The following is a 22,745-nucleotide window of genomic DNA, read 5'->3' as shown; positions in this document are numbered from 1 at the left end:
ACAGGTGCTGTGGAGCATTTAGAGCTTGGTCAGACATCAAAGATACCAAGGTCACCTACTAGACCATCACCAGTCATCTTGATTTTTGTCCTGCCACTGGAGTTTGATGACTCTTGGAGACAGAGTGAGGTTAACAACTTCATGCAACTCTGTTTCACTTAAATCTAATTCATCCACGAGTCAAGACATCATCTGTGATGTCATTTGTTCTCTTCAAAAAACAAAAACAACTACATATTCCTATGTAGAATGTAAGTTCCTCGAAGGTAGGACTATTTTACTCTGGTCCTTGTATTCTTCACACCTTGCATTGTGCCTGACACATAGTAAGCACTCTCTCCTTGTTATCTACCTAACCTACCCCAGAATCTCTGCTGGCTTCAAATTTTGCATATCCAACTGCCTTTCAGATCTCTCAAAGTGATATCCAGTGTACATCTTAAACTCAACATATCCAAAGCTGAAATCTTTATGTGTCCTCATACACTTACCCACTCTTACCTTCCTCCCTATTTCTCAGGCTCCTGGACTCCCCACTATTTTTCAGTCCCCATATCCAATATTCTGCTAACACCTGCTGATTTCACCTTGACAACATCTCTCAGATATGACTCCTTGTCTCTTCTGACCCTGACACAGTTCTGATGCAAGCCCTCATCGCAATGCCTGGACTGTTGTAATAGCCTGCTGGTGGATCTGCTTTCTCAATTCTCTCCCTACTCTAATCCGTCCTATAGCCACTAACATTATTTTCCTGAAGTACAGGTGCAATCATATCACCCTCTACTCAATAATCTACAGTGGCTCTCTATTGACTCCAGGATCAAATACAAAATATTATGTTTTGCATTCAGAGCCCTTCATAACCTAATCCCCTCCTAATTTCCAGTCTTCTTACACTTTACTCCCTAGCGCTCATTCTTCTATCCAGCAATATTGAACTCCTTGATATTCCACAAATAAGACACACAATCTCTCCAGTCCAGACATTTTCTCTGGGTGTTCCTCACATATGAAATGTTCTCCCTCCTTTGCTCTGACTACTGACTTTCCTGACTTCCTTAAATTCCAAATAAAATCCCTTCTTTTCCTGAAAGCTTTCCCCAACTCTTCTTAATTCTAGTGCCTCCCCCTCCATAAGTTATTTCCTATTTATCCCATATATAGCTAACTTTGTATATATTTGTTTGCATGTACTATCCCCCCCCCCATTAGATTGTGAGCTCCTGGAGAGTAGAGACTATTTTTTGTCTCTTTTGGTATCCTTAGTACTTAGCACAGTTCTTAGCACCTAGTAGGAGCTTAATAAATGTTTGTTGATTGATTGATTGATTGATTGAATAAATGTTTGTTAATTGATTGATTAGAAGTGATGGTGATATATAAATTTATGGCATTACTGGTTCCCCCCCCCCACCATACAAGCCACTTCTTTACATTAGTAAAGAATACAGTTGGAGAAAACCATAAAAGACACCATAAAAAAATGAAGCTTTGGGGAGGAAAGTTGAATATGGAAAAAAAAATGCTTACTCCTTCTGACATATCTTACATATAGATCCAAGCCACTCTGTCCCTGAATTTTCCACTCCTACATTCGGTTTCCCCACTTGTTTCAGCCTCTGGGATTTTAGCACTCCAGAGAAACCTTGGATACAACTCAGCTTGCTCACCTTCCAATTAAGACTTTACCCTGTCCCCATGAAAAGGGAAAATGTCTTTGCCCTCACCCTGTGTTTACCTAATCTCTAGCATGTGACACATTTACAACAGGAAAGAACAGTCTGTCTATGCTCTCTGTGCTAGTCTCTATGACTAGCAAATGAGACATCTGGAAAATAATTTTTTTTTACTCATCTGTTATCTCCTTTAACTGAGATTCCTAAAGTCCAAACCCCATCATTCTCATTTTATATGTTTAAAAATTATTCTCAGGATGATGTTCTCAATCCCTTTTCTTCCATTGAACAATAATTACCTCACTCCTCTCAGATTTTTCCTTCAAAAAAATTTTCAATGTCTTAAATTAGTATAATTAAATTATGCTAATCCATAAGCCTCTTAAATACATAGGGGCTCCGAAATCTATAAAAAGCCTTTTCTCAACTCCCCATCAAAATATCCCATGGTGACTCCCTGCCCCCCCAGAGTACCTGCTATTTCTTGAATATGAATTCTATTTACCTTTTTAATCCTCACCTTAGTCAGATGCTTATTCAATTCTTTATGTTTTTCTCTGAGTTCCTGGAAGTGTTGAGTAAGATTCTGAGGAAAAAAATCACTTCTTAAATATTTGGTTTGAAAACCTAACAACAGGAAAGATAAAAAGTGTTGTTTGCAAAATAGCTTTCTTTTATTTAAAAAAATAATTTTCAATGATGGCCACCTCAGGTTGTCCTGTTTCTTGTAATATGACTCCTTTCCCGATGTGAGGTAGCCTGTGATACAGAATCTGTTCTGAGTGTGGGTGAGATGAATAATTTTCTGTGAAATAAACTGAATCATTTGGGGGCATAATAATATTGCGTATTTAAAAGCATGGTACCCACACAAAATTTTTCCTTTTAAAATGTGTTCCCTACCAAAAAGTATGCATATCATGCATGAAAAGCAGGACCTTTTTATTTTTTTTTTAAATTGAGCAGTTGGGGTTAAATGACTTGCCCATGGTCACACAGCTAGTAAGTGTCAAGTGTTTGGTCTGAGGTCACATTTGAACTCAGGTCCTCCTGACTTCAGGGCCAGTGTTTTATCCACTGAGCCACATAGCTGCCATAAGGAGGACCTTTTTGAAAGGACCTTTGGTCCTTTCATATTTGTTCCAGGTTTTATTCTCTGTGTGTGTGTGTGTGTGTGTCTGTGTGTGTGTGTGTGTGTGTGTGCTTAATCTGATAATGATGGGGTCGGGATCTGGACCCTAGAAAGGAGAAACCCTGGACTTTCCCACAAAGCCAAATCTCTAGCTTTCACCCAAGGCTATAATCCCATCAACTGGTTTTTCATTGTGGCTACACTCAATCTCCCAATTCTCTGTTACCCAACCCTCTGTTAGCCTAGTCCTCCATTGTCTTACCTCCCTATGGCCCCCGGCCACTGGTCACTTCCGCACCCTGACTGCTAACTGGGCTACATTCTCCCTAGGCCAGGTGGTCCAAGTCCCTGGCACCCTATCACTGTCCCTGAAAACCTACTTGGCCATTCCTAGATCGCTCCCACAGTCTTTCTGTATGTAAGGTTCATCTTGCCTCCATTAAGGTGCTCAGGTTCTTAAAATCTAGCCACTGCTCAGATTCCTTAAGAGTCTGCCCAATATGATGAATGCTCTAATAAACCTTGTCTTTGGCTGAATAAAGGCTTGGGTCGAATTCTTTTGGGTGCTTGTTGTGATTTGGGGGTCCCAGCATCCCTAAACTCCTAAACCTCAATACTATCCCTGAAAATAGTCACTTGCCTAAGACAAATAACAAAGAAGCCAAGTGACTGAAGAGTAATTTCAATAAGACTTATACATGTCCCATTCAATAAGACTTATACATGTCCCATTAGAGAATGCAGGACACAGCTAGAGAACTAATAATCCTGGAGTCTGAAAGACCCGAGTTGCAGTCCCACCTCAGCACATGTATATCAATTCCCATATTGTTATATTATTTTCTTAAGATTTTTCTCCTCAAAATTAATCTGAAAAGAGCAGGTTTTTTTACAGAAGATCTGCATGTTTTTTCCAAGTATTGCCATCCAAAGTACATCTTATGTTAAAACTCCACACACAAAGTTACTTCAGAGACCATCCCTATTGTGGACATTCAGATCCTAACAGCACAGACAGGCAACTGATAAACTGTAAGGGCCAAATGTGTTAGACAGAGGGCTAAACTGCTGGATCTACTTCCCCTTCTGCTGAGCTTGAAAGACATTCCCAAAATATTCATTTATCCTGGCTGGAGGCTTGTATGTGTGTGCAGGTGCATATGTGCGCACATGAGTGTGTGTGCACACCCATGCCTTCTACTTTTTCTTCTCTCTCTGTATTTGATCTTTCCTCAATATAAATATTTCCTCCAATAATTCAATTTGAAACTCATTCATGCCTGCCTGTCCTGGGGGACTTGCCACTCTTGTCCATGCCCTCCCATAAATGTGCCGCAGGGGTTTCACCCAAAATGTCTGCTTGATATCAGTGATCCTTTTTCCTTCCAAGATTTTCTTTCCCAAACTCTCAAGCTGATGGGGTTGGGATCTGGACCCCAGAAAGGAAAAACCCTGGACTTTCTCCCATGGCCAAATCTCTGGATTTCACCTGAGGCTATAACCCTATCAACTGGATTTTCCTTATGCAGATGCTCAATCTCCCAATTCTCTGTTACCCTCAACCTAGCCTAGCCCTCCATTGTCTCACATCCTTATGGCTCCAGGCCACTTCCCACCCTTAATCCTATGAAGACTGATTCTCCCTTGGATCCCTAGATCTCTCCCACAGTCTTTCCATATATAAGGTCCATCTTGTCTCCATTAAGGTGCTCAGATTCCTTAAGAACCTAGCCAATAACTCACAAATATTCAGATTCTTTAAGAGTCTGGCCAATATGGCAGATCTTTAATAAACCTTGATTCTGGCTGAAAGAAGGTTTGGGTGGAATTCATTCAGACAGGACCCATGTGTCATGATTTTGGGGTTCTGAAACTCCTAAACCTCTAGACCTCATCAAAGCCATCCTCAGATTATCCCAATAGAATAATTGCTCTAAATACTCTTTCAACCAATACCAATCACCTGTGTAGGTGGCCATCTATTATATTGGATTAGAATCATGGTGTGATACAGTGGAATCATAGAACCAGGGTTTGAATTCCAGTTCTGCCATTTACTACACATGTGACCTTGAGCAAGGCATTTTACTTCCTATGGGCAGTTTTCTCTTCTATTCAATAAAGAATTTGAATATATCAATCCACAAGTATTTATTAAGCACCTATGTGCTGAATACTAGGGAGGCAAATACAATGAATAAAATAGTCTCTGCACACAAAAAGTTTGTGGGACTTGTAAAGCCACTACAAAGTTTGAAGTTTTAAATCTAAGATCCTATGGTAAATTATAAAGTGTAGATCTTGGACTAGGAAGGATAAGCCTCTCAGAATTTGATCTAAGAAAGACAAATGAAATTAATTTGTGTCCATATTTTTAATTTTTCTCAAGCTGGTGACATGCATGCATTTCATAGATGTTGCATTCCACAACTGGGCCCACCTAAGGGATCCAATCCAAAACTGGCTCAATTTGGGTGGGGGTACAGTTATATGCCCTTTGAAGAGTAGATATTCCCAAGGGGTGCTAAGCAACACTGATTTGTCAACACACTGGGATGTGGTCTATTTAAAATGAGGGGCTTGGGGGTACACATTTAGGTCACTTAGTCTTGGTCATAGAAGCATCAATTTTTATATCACCTATTTTGACAATAGGAAGGAATCAACATTTTCCCAGACCAGTCTGGGCAATACAATGAGCAGGAAATACACCCATTAGATTAGATCTCAGTGCCCTTCAGAAGAAGAAACTGAACTTTGGAAGAAAGGGGGATGAAGGGAAGTTCTGAGTCTCCAAGATAATGATTACTAAGAAAAATCATTTTTCACGGAAAGGACTATAGGAGATTCGATCATCTTGTGCATAATATGAAGATGTCTTGAATTCCTCCCAAATACAATCTCGAGAGATTTGTCTTACCAGCCTGAGATACCTACCCTTGATGTTCAATTTTAAGTCTTGTCTACACAATAAAATGTTAATATATTCTACAAGAAGATTAACACATTAATGCATTAAGAGCAATGAATGCCTTATTAATGTGTCAGGAGGATGAATGGGTAGGTGGAGGCAGTCTTTCTAACACTGCCTCCCCGCTATTCCCAACGCCCCCCAACAAAGACCTTTCTCAGACCCTTCTCTTTGGCTCAGTCACCTGACTTCCTGCTTTTTCCTCCTTCCCAAAGACCCTTCTCAGTTCAATGCTCTATTTTAGGTTAAGGTATTATCTACACAGTCAAATATTAATAAATTCCACAAGAGTAATAACACATTACCATATTAATAGCAATGAATGCCTTATTAATGTGTCAGGAGGATAAATGGGTAGGTGGGGGGCTGTCTATTTAGCACTATGTTCTTGCTACCACCCCCCAAAGACCTTCTGAGACCTTTCTCTTTGATTCAGTCTCCATTCCCACTCAGAATAAATCCCTGGAAAACAACAACCCATGTTACCACTAATTATATCATGTCGTAGCATAGTGAAAATGAGAAATTTTACTTAAAATAGCAAGCATTGCTATTTTTTGTTTTAGAATCACTTCTCTTCAAGTATTGCCAATACCTTTGTCCCAAACAAATCCCCTTTCTTCCTCCTTGCCGTCAGGGATGAAAGGCTCTGAGCTCAAGCTGGCCCAAAACACAAGGTTACTCGAGGGAAGATGCAAATATTGGGAAAACAACTTGCCCATTGCCACAGTAACACTACATCTTCAAGATATGAAAACCACTCCTGCTCTCCAGAGGGACATGAACAGAAGGTCTGGAAGGGCATGAACTTCATTCAGTCTGCAAAGAAGGCAATCAGAAGGAGTGTTGAAATCTCTTGGCACTACATTAGTGATGTAACATCAGATCTCAAGAAAAGGGGGGAAAATATCTCCATGTCCAGAGAACTCCCCACTTCTCTCTTCTCAGTGTACTTTTTGACATCTTGGCATATCTGTCTCTTGACCTGAGCTTATCCAGAGTCAAGGACTATATCATCACTTGCTATGCCTGGAAAGACTTAGGACCTTTGTTTAATGCAATGACCATTTTATGACTATGATAACTCATAATGAGGAATGGTATCCACTCAGAGGTGTTCTAGTAAATGTTTAAAAATCAGGGCTCTGAAAAAAATGTACATCTTATTTTTCATTTTAATTTCTATGATTAACATTTTTCTCCATCATTTTCCTACATCTAGACAATCAACAGAACAGTAAATCAAGCCCCAATTCATAGCAATTGCAAATTTCCAAGACGTAAATGCTTACACTGAAAATTTAACAATAGGCTGTCATGGACCAATACAAGCTGGCTCTAACACAAATAGATTAAGTATACAAAGTGATATACATTTTTAGACATGACTAATGGAGGAATTTTATTGCTTGATATGTATTTATTATAAAGGGTTTTTTTCTTTTTTAAAAGTTAGGGAGAGGGTATAGGAGATGAAGAGAATGAGAAAAATGCTTGTTAAATAAAAATTATTTTTAAAAAACAAATAGCCCAGGTTGGGGGGTGGGAGATGGTATTGTTTGTTTCTAAAGTAAAAAGAAGGCTCTAAGGAGAAGAAATACAGAACAAATTTTGATGATTAGAAGTTACATTAGTTTGTGTATATGGTAGGCTATGAAAAGGCATTACACAAAGATGAAGAGATTATATACACATCTTGGAAATTAGTACATGCATGGAGTGAATCAATATGCTTGGCTATTGCAAATTTGCCACTGAGCTAAATTTGAACCCATTCTCCCCGTAGAATTTGTCCCCAAGGTGTTAGGAGGGAAACTGTGTCCTTTTGTTATTACTATATCTTTGAAGGGCAGGTAGGTGGTGCAGTGGATAAAGCACTGCCCCTAGTGTCAGGAGGACCTGAATTCATCTAGCATCAGGCGCTTATTGGCTGTGTGACCCTGGGCAAGTCACTTAATCTTGTTTGCCTCAGTTCTCCTCTGTAAAATGAGCTAGAGAAATAAATGGAAAACCACTCCAGTATCTTTGCCAAGAAAACCCCAAATGGGGTCAAGAAGGGTCAGATACAATCGAAATAACAACAACAAAGTTCATTAACTTGACTTCTAGGTCACATGACTAATATGGAAGCCTAAAACCTTTTATCCTAGCCTCACAATCTCTTGAAACTCTCCAACATGATAATTATATACAAGAAATAAAATATTTGTGGCTGTCTCAACATTTGAAGACACCAACAATCTTAACAAGGTAACAACTTGATAAATTAGCAGAGACAGTTAATCCTTATTACCTACCTTTCTCAATTAGCACACTTTTTTGTGTTTTAACCAGTGTGAGATCCTTGCCTGTTGTAGTAAGAAGGCCAAGTTTGCATGAAGCAGACAATGTTTATGGTATCTTTTCTAGCCCCTTCCTCACACCAGGAGGTGAGCAGTGTGGTCATCAAAAAGCTGCTCAGGACTTCTGGTGCCCAGATGGCAGAGTGAGGAAGGAATCCTCTGAAACCCTCCCAAATTTCCCTCCAAACAACTAGAAACCCCCTCAGGTCTAGGAGCAGGGAAGCAGCTTACCAGCCCAGCAGAAAAGCTCTATCTCACTGGGATTGGAGGGGAGCAAGGTCCAAGAACAGCAGCAGCATCAGCAGCAGCCAGCCTTACAATCAGGGGGCCTGTTGCAAGGCTCCAAGCCCGGGGCAAGCCCCCAACAAGGCCCCACCCTCTGGTAAACCAGCGGTCCCCGAGGCAAGTGAGGCCTCTGTGCTGAGTAGCAAGGGCCCACCCCAGCAACACCCCCCCCCAGCACAAGCCACCAAAAGGCCTTGACCCCATTGCTGACCAGTAGTGAAACCTCTTTGGGGCTGACCATAGCAAGACACCACCCCTGGGGCCTGCCAGCAGAGAGACCCTGTTCCCATAGCAACCCAGCAGCAGGACCCCACCCCTGAGGCAGATCAGCAACAAGATCCCTCCTCTGAGGCCAGCCACCAGAAAGACTGTTGCCATAGCAACCCAGCAGCAAGTCCCCACCTCTGGAGTAAGCCAGCACCCAGGAGAGGCCAACCTGAAGGCCCAATACAAGCCAGAGGAGAACCCTGCCCTCCAGGGAAAGCAAGTAGCTAAGCCCTGAAGCCCAGTGAAAGTCAGCAGTAAGATTCCCAGCCATAGCACAAAAATCTTGGGCCAGTGCAAGAAGAAAGCACATCTTTCACATAAAAACACCAAGCCACCAAAAAAAGGCAGAAAAAAATAAGCAAAAAAAAATTGAGCTTAACTTCATAAAGTTACTATGGTGGTAGGAAGAATCAAGGCATAAACTTAGAAGAGGATGATAGTGTGAAAATGGCTATGTGTGAAACCTCAAAGAAAAATGTAATTTGGTGTCAGGCCCAAAAAGAATTCCTGGAAGAATTTTAAAAGGATTTTAAAAAGTAAATTAAAGAAGTACAAGGGGAAAAAAAGTACAAGAGAAAAGAAATGAGAGTAATCCAAGAGAATCATAAGAAAGAATCAATAACATAGGAGAAGATAAACAAAAATTTACTGAGGAAAATAACTCCCTAGAAAATAGAAGTGGCCAAATGGAAAAGGAAGTATGAAAGCTCACTGAAGAAAATAATTCCTTAAAAATTAGAATTGCACAAGTGAAAAATAATGACTCTATGGGACATCAAGATATGGCAAAATAAAATTTTAAAAAGTAAAAAAGAATAGAAGAAAATGGGAAATTTCTCATTGGAAAAACAACTGACCTAGAAAATAGAACCAGGAGAGATAATATAAGGATTATCAGAGTATCTGAAAGCCATGATTAAAAAAAAGGTTTTTTTAAAGCCTGGACAACATATTTCAGAGAATTATCAAAGAAAACTGTTATACATTAGATACATTAGAACCAGAGGGTAAAGTAGAAGCTGAAAGAATTCACCAATCACCACCTAAAAGAGATTCCCAAAATGAAAACTACCAGGAACATCATAGCCAAATTCCACAGCTCGCAGATCAAGGAAAAAGTATTGCAAGCAGCCAAAAAGAAATAATTCAGATATCATGGAGCTACAGTCAGGATTACACAGGAATTGGCAGCTTCTACGTTAAAGAACAGGAGGGCTTGCAATATGATGCATAGGAAGAAAAAGGAGTTAGGATTACAACCAAGAATCACCCAGCCAGCAAACTTCAATATAATTTTTCAGGGGAAAATATGGATATTTAACAAAATAGAGGACTTTCAAGCATTTCTAATTAAAAGACCAGGGCTGAATAAAAAATTTGACCTCCAAACACAAGACTCAAGGGAAACATAAAAAGATAAAAAAGAAACAAGAAAGAGAAAACATAAGAAATTTAATAAGGCTAAGCTATTTATATTTTTATATGGCAAGATAATATTTATAACTCTTAGCTTTATTACTATAAGAGCAATTAGAAGGAGCATATGTAAAGAGAAGGTGTGTATATAAGGTGACTTTAATAGGATGATACCCAAAAAATAAAAAAAATAAAGGGATGAGAAAGGATATTGTACTGGAAGAAGGAGGGGTGAGATTGAATGAGATAAATTATCCCAAATAAGATGCAAGAAAGAGCTATTATAATGGAAGGGAAGATGGGGGCTGGAGTGGCAGGCAAAGCTTAAACCTTACTCTCATAAAAATTCACTCAAAGAAGGAATGACATACCCAGTCAGTTGGATATAGAAATCTATCTTACCCTGTAAGGAAGTAAAACAGAACAGGGATAATAGAAAGGGGAAAGGGGTCTGATAAAAGAGAGGGTATATTAGGGAAGGCAATGATCAGAAGTAAAACACTTGTGAGGAGGGAAAAGATATCAAAGGAATCAATGAAAAAAAATGTGAAAGAAGGTGGCCTAGCCACACTAGATCTCAAACTGTATTATAAAGCAGTAATAATCAAAACAATCTGGTGATGGCTAAGAAACAGCGTGGCAGATCAGTAGAAGAGATTAGGTACAAATTATATCATAGTAAATGACCATAATAATCTAGTAAATGATAAACCCAAAGATCCGAGCTTTTGGAACAAAAAACTCATTATTTGACAAAAACTGCTGAGAAAACTGGAAAACAGTATGACAGAAATTAGGTATAGACTAACATCTCACACCTTATACCAAGATAGAATCAAAACAGGTACATGATTTACATATAAAGGGTGATAACTATAAACAAATTAAGAGAGTATGGAATAGTTTATTTGTCAGATTTGTAGATAAGGGAAGAATTTAGGATCAAAGAATATATAGAGAGCATTACAAAATATAAAAGAGATAATTTTGATTACATAAAATTTTAAAGTTTTACACAAACAAAACCAACACAACCAAAATTATAAGGAAAGAGGAAAACTGAGGGGGAAATGTTTCAAGTATCTCTGATAAAGGCCTCATCTCTTAAATGTATAGAGAACTGAGTCAAATTTATGAAAATACAATTCTTTCCCCAATTGATAAATGGTCAAAGGATATGAACAGATAGTTTTCAGACAAAGTCAAAGCTCTCTATAGTCATATGAAAAAATGCTCTGAACTGCTACTGGTCAGAGAAATGCAAATTAAAACCACTCTGAGGTACCACCTCATACCTATCAGAGTGGCTAATATGACAAAAAACCGAAAATGTTGGGTGTTGGAAGAGATGTGGGAAAATTGGAACACTAATGCATTGTTGCTTGAGTTGTGTATTAATCCAACCATTCTGGAGAGCAATTTGGAACTATGCCAAAAGGGCTATAAAACTGTGCATACCATTTGATCTGGCAGTACTACTGCTAGGTCTACATTCCAGAGGCATAAGAAAAAGAAAGAAAGAAAGAAAGAAAGAAAGAAAGAAAGAAAGAAAGAAAGAAAGAAAGAAAGAAAGAAAGAAAGAAAGAAAGAAAGAAAGAAAGAAGGAAAGAAAGAAGAAAGAAGAAGGAAAGAAAGAAAAAGGAAGAGAAGGAAAGAAGGAAGGAAAGAAAGAAAGAAAGAAGAAAGAAAGAAGAAAGAAAGAAAAAAAAAGAAAGAAAGAAAAAAGAAAGAAGAAGGAAGGAAGGAAGGAAGGAAGGAAGGAAGGAAGGAAGGAAGAAAGAAAGAAAGAAAGAAAGAAAGAAAGAAAGAAAGAAAGAAAGAAAGAAAGAAAGAAAGAAAGAAAGAAAGAACGCACTTATTTCTCCAAAAATATTTATAGCAGCTCTTTTTGTCATGGCTAAGAATTAGAAATCAAAGGAATGTCCATCATTGAGGAATGGCTAAACAAGCTGTGGTATATGATTGTGATGGAATATTATTGTGCAATAAGAAATGACAAGCAAGATGACTTCAGAAAAACCTGGAAAGACTTACATGAACTAATGCATAGTGAAGTGAACAAAACCAGTAAAACATTGTACATAGTAGCAGCAATATTGACCGATGAAAAACTGTGAGTGACTTAACTATTCTCATCAATACAATGATCCAAGACAATCCCACAGGACTAATGATGAAACATACTATCCACCTCCAGAGAAAGAACTGATATTGATTGAAAACAGACTGAAACATACAATTTTTCATTTTTTTCTTTTATTCAAGTCTTATACAAAATGACAAATATGTAAATGTTTTACATAATTGCACATGTGTAAATCATATTTGATTGCTTACCATCTCAGGGAAGGGAAGGGTAAAAGAAGGGGAGGGAGGAAAGGAAGTATAGAATTTGAAACACAAAACTTTAAATAAAAATTTAAAAATTGGAAGAAGGGGGAAAGCTGCTCAGACATCCAAGAGGCTGCCAAATCCCACTGCTGCTTCCAGGGACAAGATGACTCTATGAGCTGGGCTACCTGTCTGCCAGGTTGTAACTACAGCTCCCAATGTATCTGCACCTGCTGCTTTGTCACCTTCTGTCACCACAGGACTTTGAGGTAGAAAATAATGGTAAAATGGTATGGGTGATATCTTTTGATTCATACATAAATTGGATTTAAGTAAGTCAGAGTTGAATGATGTCATTGGCCTCACTCTATCTTCCAGAGTCAGCAAATCCAATGGCAGGACAAAGTCAAGAGAATTAGTGATGTCTCAGGATGCAGTGAATGACCTTGGCATCTTTGTTGTCTGACCAAGCTCTAAGCACTCTGCAGTGCCTGCTTCAGCTGTCTTCACGACCAGTGGAACCAGTTGCTCTCATCAGCCGATTCTACTAAGGGAAGTCTTCACATGCTTGGAGTAGATGCCCCTCTAACTAACCAAAGGATTTGATATTCTTCAGTTACCTTCAACCTGGTTTAGCCCCTCGGTTGTAATGGTTTACTGGAGTGTGGCTAATGTCCTTCTAGAGCTTCTTGGAACCACAAATGAGAGTTGGATGGATCAGGTGGACTCCAAAGGTGGAAAGCAACCCTGAAAAGACTTAGCAGCCCTTACACCAGAGGTTCTAGTATTCCCTAAATATACCCTATGCCCTCCCCCCACAAAAAAAACAACATGATCCTTCCACAAGAAGTACTATACATAAAAAAGAAAAAAAGAAAAGAAGCATTTATTGATCACCTGCCATGTGCACAACACAGTGTTAACCACTTTACAAATTATCTGGTCTTCCCAACAACTCTGGGAGGTAGGTACTATCATTATCCCCATTTTATAATTGAGGAAACTGAGGTGAAGTGATTGTCCAGTGACACAGAGCTCTCAAGTGTTTGAGGCCAGATTTAAATTCACATCTTCCTAATTCTAAGCCTAGTATTCTGTCCACTCTGCCACCTAGCTGCATCTCTCAAAAAAAGATAAATAAGGAGACTACATCATGCTAAAAGAAACCATAAACAACAAACCAATATTAATGTTAAATTTATGTGCTCCAAATGCCTTGGCACCTAAATTCATTTTTAAAAATTAACTAAATTATGGGAAGATATAGACAGTAATACAATAATCAGAGGAAGTTGCAATGTCCCTTTCTTTCTTCCTTTTGGACAAACCTAATAGAAAGATGAACAAAAGGAATGTATAGAATTGAAAAAAAAGCTATTAGAGAAACTAGAGCTAAAACACTTATGATGTCTTCTGAAAAGGACTGCTAAAGAATATGTATATTTCTAAGCACTATATGGAAACATTTTAAACAATTTAGCATGTACTAGGGCACAGAGAGATTGCAAATAAATGTAAAAAGGAATAAATAACAGACATCTTTTATAAACAATAACACAAGAAAATGGTAAAAACAAACAAAAGACATTGACCCAAAATGAGATTTAAAATGAAATCCTCTATAATAAGCAGGTCAAAAAACAAATCATAGAAATTAACAATTATGTTAAAGAAAATAATGATGAAACATTATATCAGAATTTATGGGATGCAGCTAAAACAGTTCTCAAAGAAAAAAAAACATATTCCTATAAACAAATGTTAACAAAATAGAAAAGGAGAGAGATAATGAACTGAATATGCATTTTAAAAAATTTGACAATCACCAAATGAACCCAAAAGAATCACAAAAGAAGAGATATTTACAATTAAAGGAGAAATCAATAAACTAGGAACCAAAATGACTATACAAATTATCAACAAAACTAAGTGTTATTTAAAAAAAAACTAATAACATTAATAAACCTTTTGCCAATCTGAGAAAAAGAAGACAAAAAATCAAATCAACAAAATATCAAGTGTACAAAGTGACTTTTTTTTCCTAGTTCAAATACTTCCCTTCTGATTTTTGTGGCACTGCTTTTATTCAGTTTCATATAGTCAAAATTATCTGTTTTACTTTTTGTAATCTTTATCCCTTGTTTAGTTAAGAACTCACTACCCAGACATAGGTGAAAAGGAAGGTATGGGACAGGTCTGGGAAGGGAATAAGTGTTTATTAAGTGCCTTTTATGTGCCAGGTTGTGCACTAAGCATTTACAAACATCATCTCATTTGATCTTCACAACAAACATGTGTGGTAGGGGCTATTATAATCTCCAGTTTATGTCTGAAGAAACTGAGGTAGAGAGAGGTTAAGTAATGTGCTCAGAGTCACCCAAATAGTAAGCATCTGAGGCTGGATTTGGATTCAGGTCTTTCTGACTCCTGGCCAGTGTTCGATCCAGTGCAGCACCTAACTGCTACATGTGTACATGGCACATAATCTGATTTTCTTCTCACTTTTTTGTGGGATGATCTTTAATTTTCACTTCATGAATTCACTTTAAGTTTATTTGGTATGTTATATAAGATACTGACATAAACCTATTTTCTTCCAGATTGATTTTTAGTTTTGCCTGTAATTCTTATTAAACAGTGAGTTCTTTCCTAGTTTGTTACTTATTTTCAGGTTTATGGGAGATTATTGAATTCAACTGTTTTTTATTTGGCCTTATCTAGTCTGTTCTATTGATCTATTTTCCTATTTCTAACCAATACCAAATAGCTTTGATGCTTATTTATAATACAGATTGTGGTCTGGATGGGCTATTGCCATCCAAGTTCCTTTTTCATTATTTCTTTTGATATTCTAGATCATTTGTTCCTCCAAACAAATTACAAAATATATCCTTATTAGTTTAATTGATAAAGAAATAATTCTATAAATTAATTTTGGTAATATCATTTTATTTATTGTCACCATGTTCCAGACATGAACACTGAATATCCCTCCAGTCACCTAAATAGATCTTTATTTCTTGAAGGTGAATTTTGTAATTAAATCTATATAGGTATTGTAATTTGTACAGTGACTCCCAAGACAACCTTATGGTTATTTTGAATGGAATTTCAAGTCAAGTTAAATCAACGAGCATTTATTAAGTACCTACAATGTGTCAAACTCTGCTAAGTACTGGAAATTTTTTTAAGGCAAAAAAAAAGTTCTGTCCTCAAGGATCTCACAATCTAATGGAGAGGATAACACGTAAATACCTAGGTGCATATAAAACACAGAGCTTATAGAGATATATAAAATTGGACATACTTATAGAGGGAAGGCACTAACATTAAGGGGGACCAGGAAATGCTTTTTGCTAAAGGGGAAATTTTAGCTAAGGTGTGAAGGAATCTAGGAAAGCCAGGAGGCAGAGATGAGGGAGAGTATTCCAATTATAGGATCCAGTCAGTGAAAATGCATGGGATCAAGAGATGGGTTATCTTGTTCTAGGCACAGCTAGAAAGCTGCTGTCACAGGGTTATAGATTATGTGGAGGGCAGTATAGTAAAAGATATAATAATGGTAGGACAGGATCAGGTTATGAAGGGTTTTAAAAAACAAACAAATAATTTTATATTTGATCCTGGAGGTAACAGTTTATAAAATGATCAGAGCTGCATTTCAGGAAGATCAGTTTGATAGCTAAATAGACTGGAGTGGAGAGGGACTTGAATCAAGGAGACAAAGCAGCAGGTTATTTCAACAGTCCAGGCATGAGGTGATAGAAGAGATATTGTAAAGGTAGAATCAACTTGATTTAGCAATGGATTAAATGTAGTGGGTAAGAGAGAGTGAAAAGTCAAGGATGACACCTAAGTTGCATGCATGAGTAACTGGTAGGAAAGGGATGCCCTTGACAGTAACAGAGAACTTAGGATGAGGCGGGTGGAGAGGTGGAAAATAATGAGGTCAGTTTTCCCTTTCCATAATCCTTTTCTGTGTTTTCTTATTGATATATAGAAATGTTGTTGATTTTGTACATTTATTCTGTAACCCTCTATTTTAATGAAGCTATTGTCTCAATTAGTTTCTTTATTGAATCCCTAGGATTTTCAAAGTAAACCATTATATCAACAGCAAATAGATATTTTTTGTCCTCTCTTTACCCATCTTTGTGTCTTCAGTTAACTTCCTTTCTTACTACTATTGCTAGCATTTTTAGAATTATGTCAAATAACAGTGGAAAAAAGGGCACCCTTGTTTTATTGACTTTTTGTTTATTTGAAGTGATCTTCCTAAAGCACAAGTTTAATCAGGTCACTCCTCTACTCAATAAACTCCAATGACTCTCTATTGCCTCCAGGATCAAATAGAAAATATTCCATTTAGCATTCAAAGCCCTTCATAACCTAGCCCCCTCCTATATTTCCAGTTTTCTTACACCTCACTTTCCAACAGGTACTCTTCAGTCCAGTGTTACTGACCTCCTGGCTGTTCCATGAGCAAGAAATTCCATCTCTCTCAGCCCCAGGAATTTTTAATGGCTGCTCCCCATGTCTGGAATGCTCTCCCTTCTCCATTCTGCCTATTGATCTCCCTGGATTTCTCTAAGTCCCAACTAAAATCCCTTCTTTTACTAGAAGCTTTCCCTAACCTCTCTTAACTCTAATGCCTTCTCAGTTAATCATTTCTGGTTTATCTTATATATAATTTATCCTGTATTGTGTGTATGTGTGTGTGTGTATATATGCATATATATATATGTATGTATGTATAAATATATATATATATATATATGTATATATACACACACACATATATGTATCCCCAGCGCTTATTAGCACAGTGCATGGCACATAGTAAGTACTTTATAAATATTTGTTCATTGATTTATTGATAGTTACTGAGAAAGCTTTTAATGTTTCTTTCTGAAAATCATGCTAGCATTTGATTTTATATAAATATATTTTATAATATAAAAATATCCTTCTATGTCTAAGCTTTGTTGGTTTTTTAGCATAAATTAGTATTATACTTCATCAAAAGGTTTTTTGCATCTATTAATATAATCATGTATTTTATGGTACAGTTTTTATTATAATTATGGGGTTTTCCTAATGTTTAAGCATCCCTATATCCCCAACATAAATCCAGCTTAATCACAGTGAAAGTTCATTTGAACAAATTACTATAATACTTTTTCAAGATTTTATTTTAAATATTTGAATCAATATTCATTAATGATATTGGTCAAGGCATTTCTTTCTTTTCTATATCCTGCCCTGGCTTTGGTCCCACAAAAAGTGTTTGGCAGAATATTTTCTTTCTTAAGGAACAATCTATGTAGTATAGGGGTTATTTTTCTTAAAAAGTTTGGTTAGAATCCACCTTTTAATCTACCTGGACTAGGTTTGTTCCCCACTCCTCCAGTAATTCTTTATAGCTAAATCAATTTCCTTTTCTCAATTTGGATTATTTAGGAAATCTAGTTAGTGTTCTGCTAATTAGGCCTTTTTCCTTCATCTTGTACCTGTGACATCTCCCCTCAAAGTAGCATGCTCAAGAGTCTGCCAACCTATTTGATGTGTAATGAAAGGCAGTATTGTACAGTAGATAGAGCCCTAGACATGAAGTCAAGAGTCCTGGATCTGAATCCCACCTCAGACACTTCCTAGCTGTGTCATTATGCAAGTCACTTAACCTTTCATGAAGGCCTCAGCTTCCCTACCTCCTGGAGTGAATGGAGTTATTATGAGGAAAGTGCTTTATTTACTTTAAAGCCCTATATAAATGTAAATAATATTATAAATTTCCCTCAGAGGAAATTAGGCTAAATAGAACTTTCTTGACACTCTCCCTAGTTGTCCATGAGAGGTTATTGGCCCATTTTTCCAACTTACAAACAGCCACATCCAAACTGCATTTGCTTTGGACTTCTTTCTCCTTCCCCTTACTAGATTGGGGAAGAAAAGAGAAAGATGTGGATGTGTTATAGAGGAAGATTAAAGAGGATACTCATTAGACAGAGGCAATGAAGGTTAGATGAAAGAACCTTAGTGAAGAATCGTAGGGTTTGTATTTTTTTAAACCATATTCCACATATTCCAAATGGTGTTACTGCTATTTGACAACCTTGACATTAGTTGTGATTCAGCCTCATGGATTCAGAGAACTGTTTCCAAATTGCTACATTCGCTTTCTATTTGAGGTTGATATTTATCAGCAGTTCACTGTGAACAGAAAATATTCAATCACAGCTCTAACTAAACTACTGAATTTCTCATGTTGGAACAACTTACAATGATTTCTGCATCATCATTATGCATATGTGACAAAGGGTATTGAGTACATATGTCATCATAGAAAATTGGCAGAACACTTAGGTGTTATCATCTGGCCTATGATGTGTTACATGCTTTTGAGAACACAGCTTCCTATATAAAAATAATAAAATAATCACCTATCTCATTGTTTAGTCTTGTGAAATATGGGCAATTGACTTGTTCTCTACTTCAAAATTACTAATAATATACCAAATGTTTGCTAGCTGTTTTGAAAAATTTGTTGGAAAGTATAAAACAAAACCACTCCTAATCATTCCCATGGCATCCTATCTTCAGAGTCCCCGTTTCTATAGCTCTTTTATTCTAAAATAAAATTCAATTCTAGAACTGCATTCAAAAAAGAGAAAAGGCAAAATTTCTGTGCTTGCTTAGCAGGTAAATTCCATGAGAAGCATTTTCAGTAGGTTCTGTGCTTCCAGTTTTTGAGGCTCATATTCAGAAGTATGCAATTGAATTCATATGACATTGATCCAAGGTCATGATAACAAAATAACTGTCTCTCTTTTGATACATATGTTCCAGGAATTCTCTATTACAAGGTCTATGCTATTTGAATTTCTTTCAAAGTAAACTCATTCTCCATGGTCACAGCCAGAAAGCATCTTGCTTCACAGCTGAAGGTAAGTTCATGCTTTTCTAGTTTCATAGTTGCCTAAATTTTTAGTCTGTTGCTACCTAGAACAATTAAGAAGACTAAAAAGAATGAGAAAAATAAGAATTATTCACCAGCTCACCTTCCTAAATATTTTCTTTTCCTTATGAAATCAGGAAATTCTTTCTTTTATTCTTTCTTTTCTCTTTCTCTCTGTCAGTTTTGCTCCCTGTCTGTCTCTCTGTCTCTCTCCACACATTCCTTTAGTTTTTATTTCGTTGCTTTTTCTCTACTTTCTTCCAGGTCAGTTGTTATCACCTACATCAAAAGCAGAAGCTCTTGCCCCTGACTTTCGAGACTTAGGGAAATAATTTTGTATTCTTCACACTCATGAGAAAAGATTGATTTCCTTTAGTCCACCCAACTCTTCTGGCATATAAGATGTGACTATTGCTGTCATGATAATCAAGGATGTTGACTTTGTCAAAAGGCTAGGGGGAGGTAGTTACTATGTTCACAGAATAAGTATCTGAAAACCCTTCTAGTCAAAAGATTCATTTCTATTTCTGAGTCTCCTTAACAAAAGTCTTATGTTATACTTCTGATCAGCTTGTCTTGGTACTTGTATGGTTCATTGACTGGTTTGTAGTAATAGGGTATGCTACATAAAGCTTGGTAAAAATCAAGTCACTACATACACTATTCCAGGTTGTTGACAACTGTAAAATAGATGTAGATCTAAGCAGCTTATTGTTTTATAATAATTATACTGTGAGATAAGAATGGGGAGGAAAGAGAAGTATCAATAGGGAGGAGTAATGTTCATCTCTCTTCCAAGCTTAGGAAACACACATTCTCCAAATATGGATCCTCAACTTTCTTTTTTAGGAGAAATATTTCTCCTAGTTCATTGTAGGAGAAACATTTCTTCTATTTCATTTTAGCAGAAATATTTCTCCTTCTATGAAGCTTTAAGACACCTGGAACAAGGCTGACAATAAATTTTTAAGCAGAGTGAGAGAATAAGTATCCACTGCCCTCTTTAAACCCCTCTCCAAATCTTGGCAAACCTTGGAGGTTAGCAGAGAGGGGCAACAACAGCTAGCTGGTAGATCAGCGTATACAGGGTGGGAAATCCTACCCTCAAATACAGACGTAATTTTTTTTTCTGAAGCAAATATTCCCCATCAGCAATTTCAGATTTATTCAGAAAAGGCATGTGGTTATATAGAATTATATATACATACATGTGGGTGTGTGCATGTGCAAATAACACTATAATAAATCTTTATATTATTATTTGTTTCCTTCATTCTTGTCCCAAAAGAAGGCTAATTTCTGTACCAGGTTTGATAACATCCAGACCTGCCTTCTCCAGGAACTTGATTTATCTATTATCTACTCTCTATCCTATGTCTTCAACCTCACCTTCTCCACTGGTCCTTTCTCATCTACCTATGAACCCTAACCCCAATTTCAACTCAGCTTCATTGATTCATAGAACTGTTCCCAGATTGCTGTATTTCATTTCTGCCTGAAATTGCTATTTCTTTCCAGTTTCAGTTTCTAGTCAACAGAAAAATATATATTATGGGCCCTAAACCACAGAATTTCTGTTAGACATGGTAGAATAACATACAATAATTTCCGTATCATTTTGAATATGTTACAGTGGGAATGGGGAAGAAAGAAAATGTTTTGATAAACTTTTCAATTAAAAAAAATTATGAAGACTTGGTAATTGACTGGTTATGAAGAGGGGAGTCAAAGATGACCTCAAGGATTTGTGATTTGAAAAATGATGGTGCCTTGATAGAGATTTACTTCTTAAAAACAACTTCCAACTAGTGGTAGATATTTCTAATTCTTTTTGAGGCTTTTATCTGAAAGAAGTTGCTTACGTGAATATAGATTGTACATTTTAATAACAGGAAACTAAGGGATCTTCAAGCTTCCTAGAGAAATTATGCATCATGCAGGGGGCTGATAATTTCCCTACTGTTGCAGTCTTTGAGACTAAATATAGGATATGTGAAAGCTGAAGGAAGTGTGGCAAGGAGCGGGGAGCCATACTTGTAATAATCAGCCCAAGGTACCAAAGTTCTAACTCAGATGTCTGATTTCTCCCAAATGATGCAGTTCAATCAGCACCTTAGTCCATTTTTCCCTAATGCTAAGTGCTTATGCCTGTACAACTCCATAATTCTATTCCCATCCCCATAACAGCCTCCAATCACCCCAGTTTGGAAAGAACCTTCAGCATTTTGTAACTTGTCAGGGTCAGCTCCCTTTATCTCATTTATCTGAAGAAATTACACAAATGAGCAAATGACGTTGCCAAGGACCCAAGGACGTGTCCCCTTCTTCCCAAAAGTAACCTGCCTAACATCTCCAGAGACAGGTGTAATTTAAATTTGCTACACGCTGCACATTTTATGGAAATTAGTAACATCAAAGAGGAAAAGGAAAACAAAAGTCTAATACTCAGGGAAAGATCAAACATGTAGAACTGGAAGAGATCTCAGAGACCATCTTGTCTAATTCCCTCATTTTATAGATGAAGATACTGAAACCCAAGCTTACACTGGCAGTAATGATAATAATAATGTTTCTGTTCAGTCATTTTCAGTCATATTCAACTCTTCATGACCTCATACTGGAGTTCTTTTTCATTTCCTTCTCCAACTCATTTTACAGATGAGGAAACTGAGGCAAACAGGGTTAAGTGGCTTGCCCAGGGTCACACAGCTATATTAAGTGTCTGAGGCCAGAGTTGAACTCAGGAAGATGAATCTTGCTGACTCCAGGCCTGGCACTCTATTCACTGTGCCACCTAACTGCCTCAGTAATAATAATAGCTCATATTTGTATAGTGCTTTAAAGTTTTCAAAACACTGTATATAAACTATTGATTTAATTGTCACAACAACCCTATAAGGTGGATCCCCATTTTCTACCCTCTATTCTAGGGACTGAGAGAGGTGAGTGGCTTATTCAGAGTCACACAGACAATATCTTAGTAAGGATTTGAATTCAAGTCCTCCAAATCTAGTCACCTACTTGCCAGTAGATATCAGAGGTAAAATTTGAGCCAAGGTCCTTTGATTCCAGAGCCATGCTCCTTACAATATTATACTGCGTCCAAAGTCAATAGGTCTTTCAGATGCTCATCAAAAGCATGATCAAAATTTTTTCCCACATTTAGCATGATAAATGCATAGATACACACACACATATTAGATCTAGACTTAGGATTTCATTCACATACAGAACTCCTGATGTGAAAACTCTCTCAACTACTACAAATGAGCAATTCATCTATAACTTGTAATCCTAGAAAGTAGCCTAAGACATTAATTGGTTGACACATAAAGTGATTCATCTGTAGTCACACACTAGCATGTGT

The 22,745-nt window shown here is 37.1% G+C and overlaps 1 protein-coding gene and 1 long non-coding RNA gene across 4 annotated transcripts in view; one reads left to right on the top strand and one right to left on the bottom strand.

Moving 5' to 3' along the window:
- LOC110207813 (uncharacterized) overlaps positions 1–8,536 on the bottom strand; it is a 127,768-nt gene extending 119,232 nt beyond the window's left edge. For both annotated transcript variants that reach the window (XR_013485724.1, XR_013485725.1), the window contains exon 1: positions 8,356–8,536. This is a non-coding gene — a long non-coding RNA (uncharacterized LOC110207813). The remainder of the gene's footprint in view (positions 1–8,355) is intronic.
- A 10,759-nt stretch (positions 8,537–19,295) lies between these two features.
- The window catches only part of MC2R (melanocortin 2 receptor), a 30,951-nt gene continuing 27,501 nt past the window's right edge, over positions 19,296–22,745 (top strand). For both annotated transcript variants that reach the window (XM_020985612.2, XM_078153538.1), the window contains exon 1: positions 19,296–19,367. The gene's annotated coding sequence lies outside the window, so the exon portion shown is untranslated. The remainder of the gene's footprint in view (positions 19,368–22,745) is intronic.

The sequence above is a fragment of the Phascolarctos cinereus genome, unplaced genomic scaffold, assembly GCF_003287225.1.
Source record: "Phascolarctos cinereus isolate Bilbo 61053 unplaced genomic scaffold, phaCin_HiC Scaffold_4;HRSCAF=312, whole genome shotgun sequence".
NCBI lineage: Eukaryota > Metazoa > Chordata > Mammalia > Diprotodontia > Phascolarctidae > Phascolarctos > Phascolarctos cinereus.
This window is presented reverse-complemented; position numbering and strand designations above follow the sequence as displayed.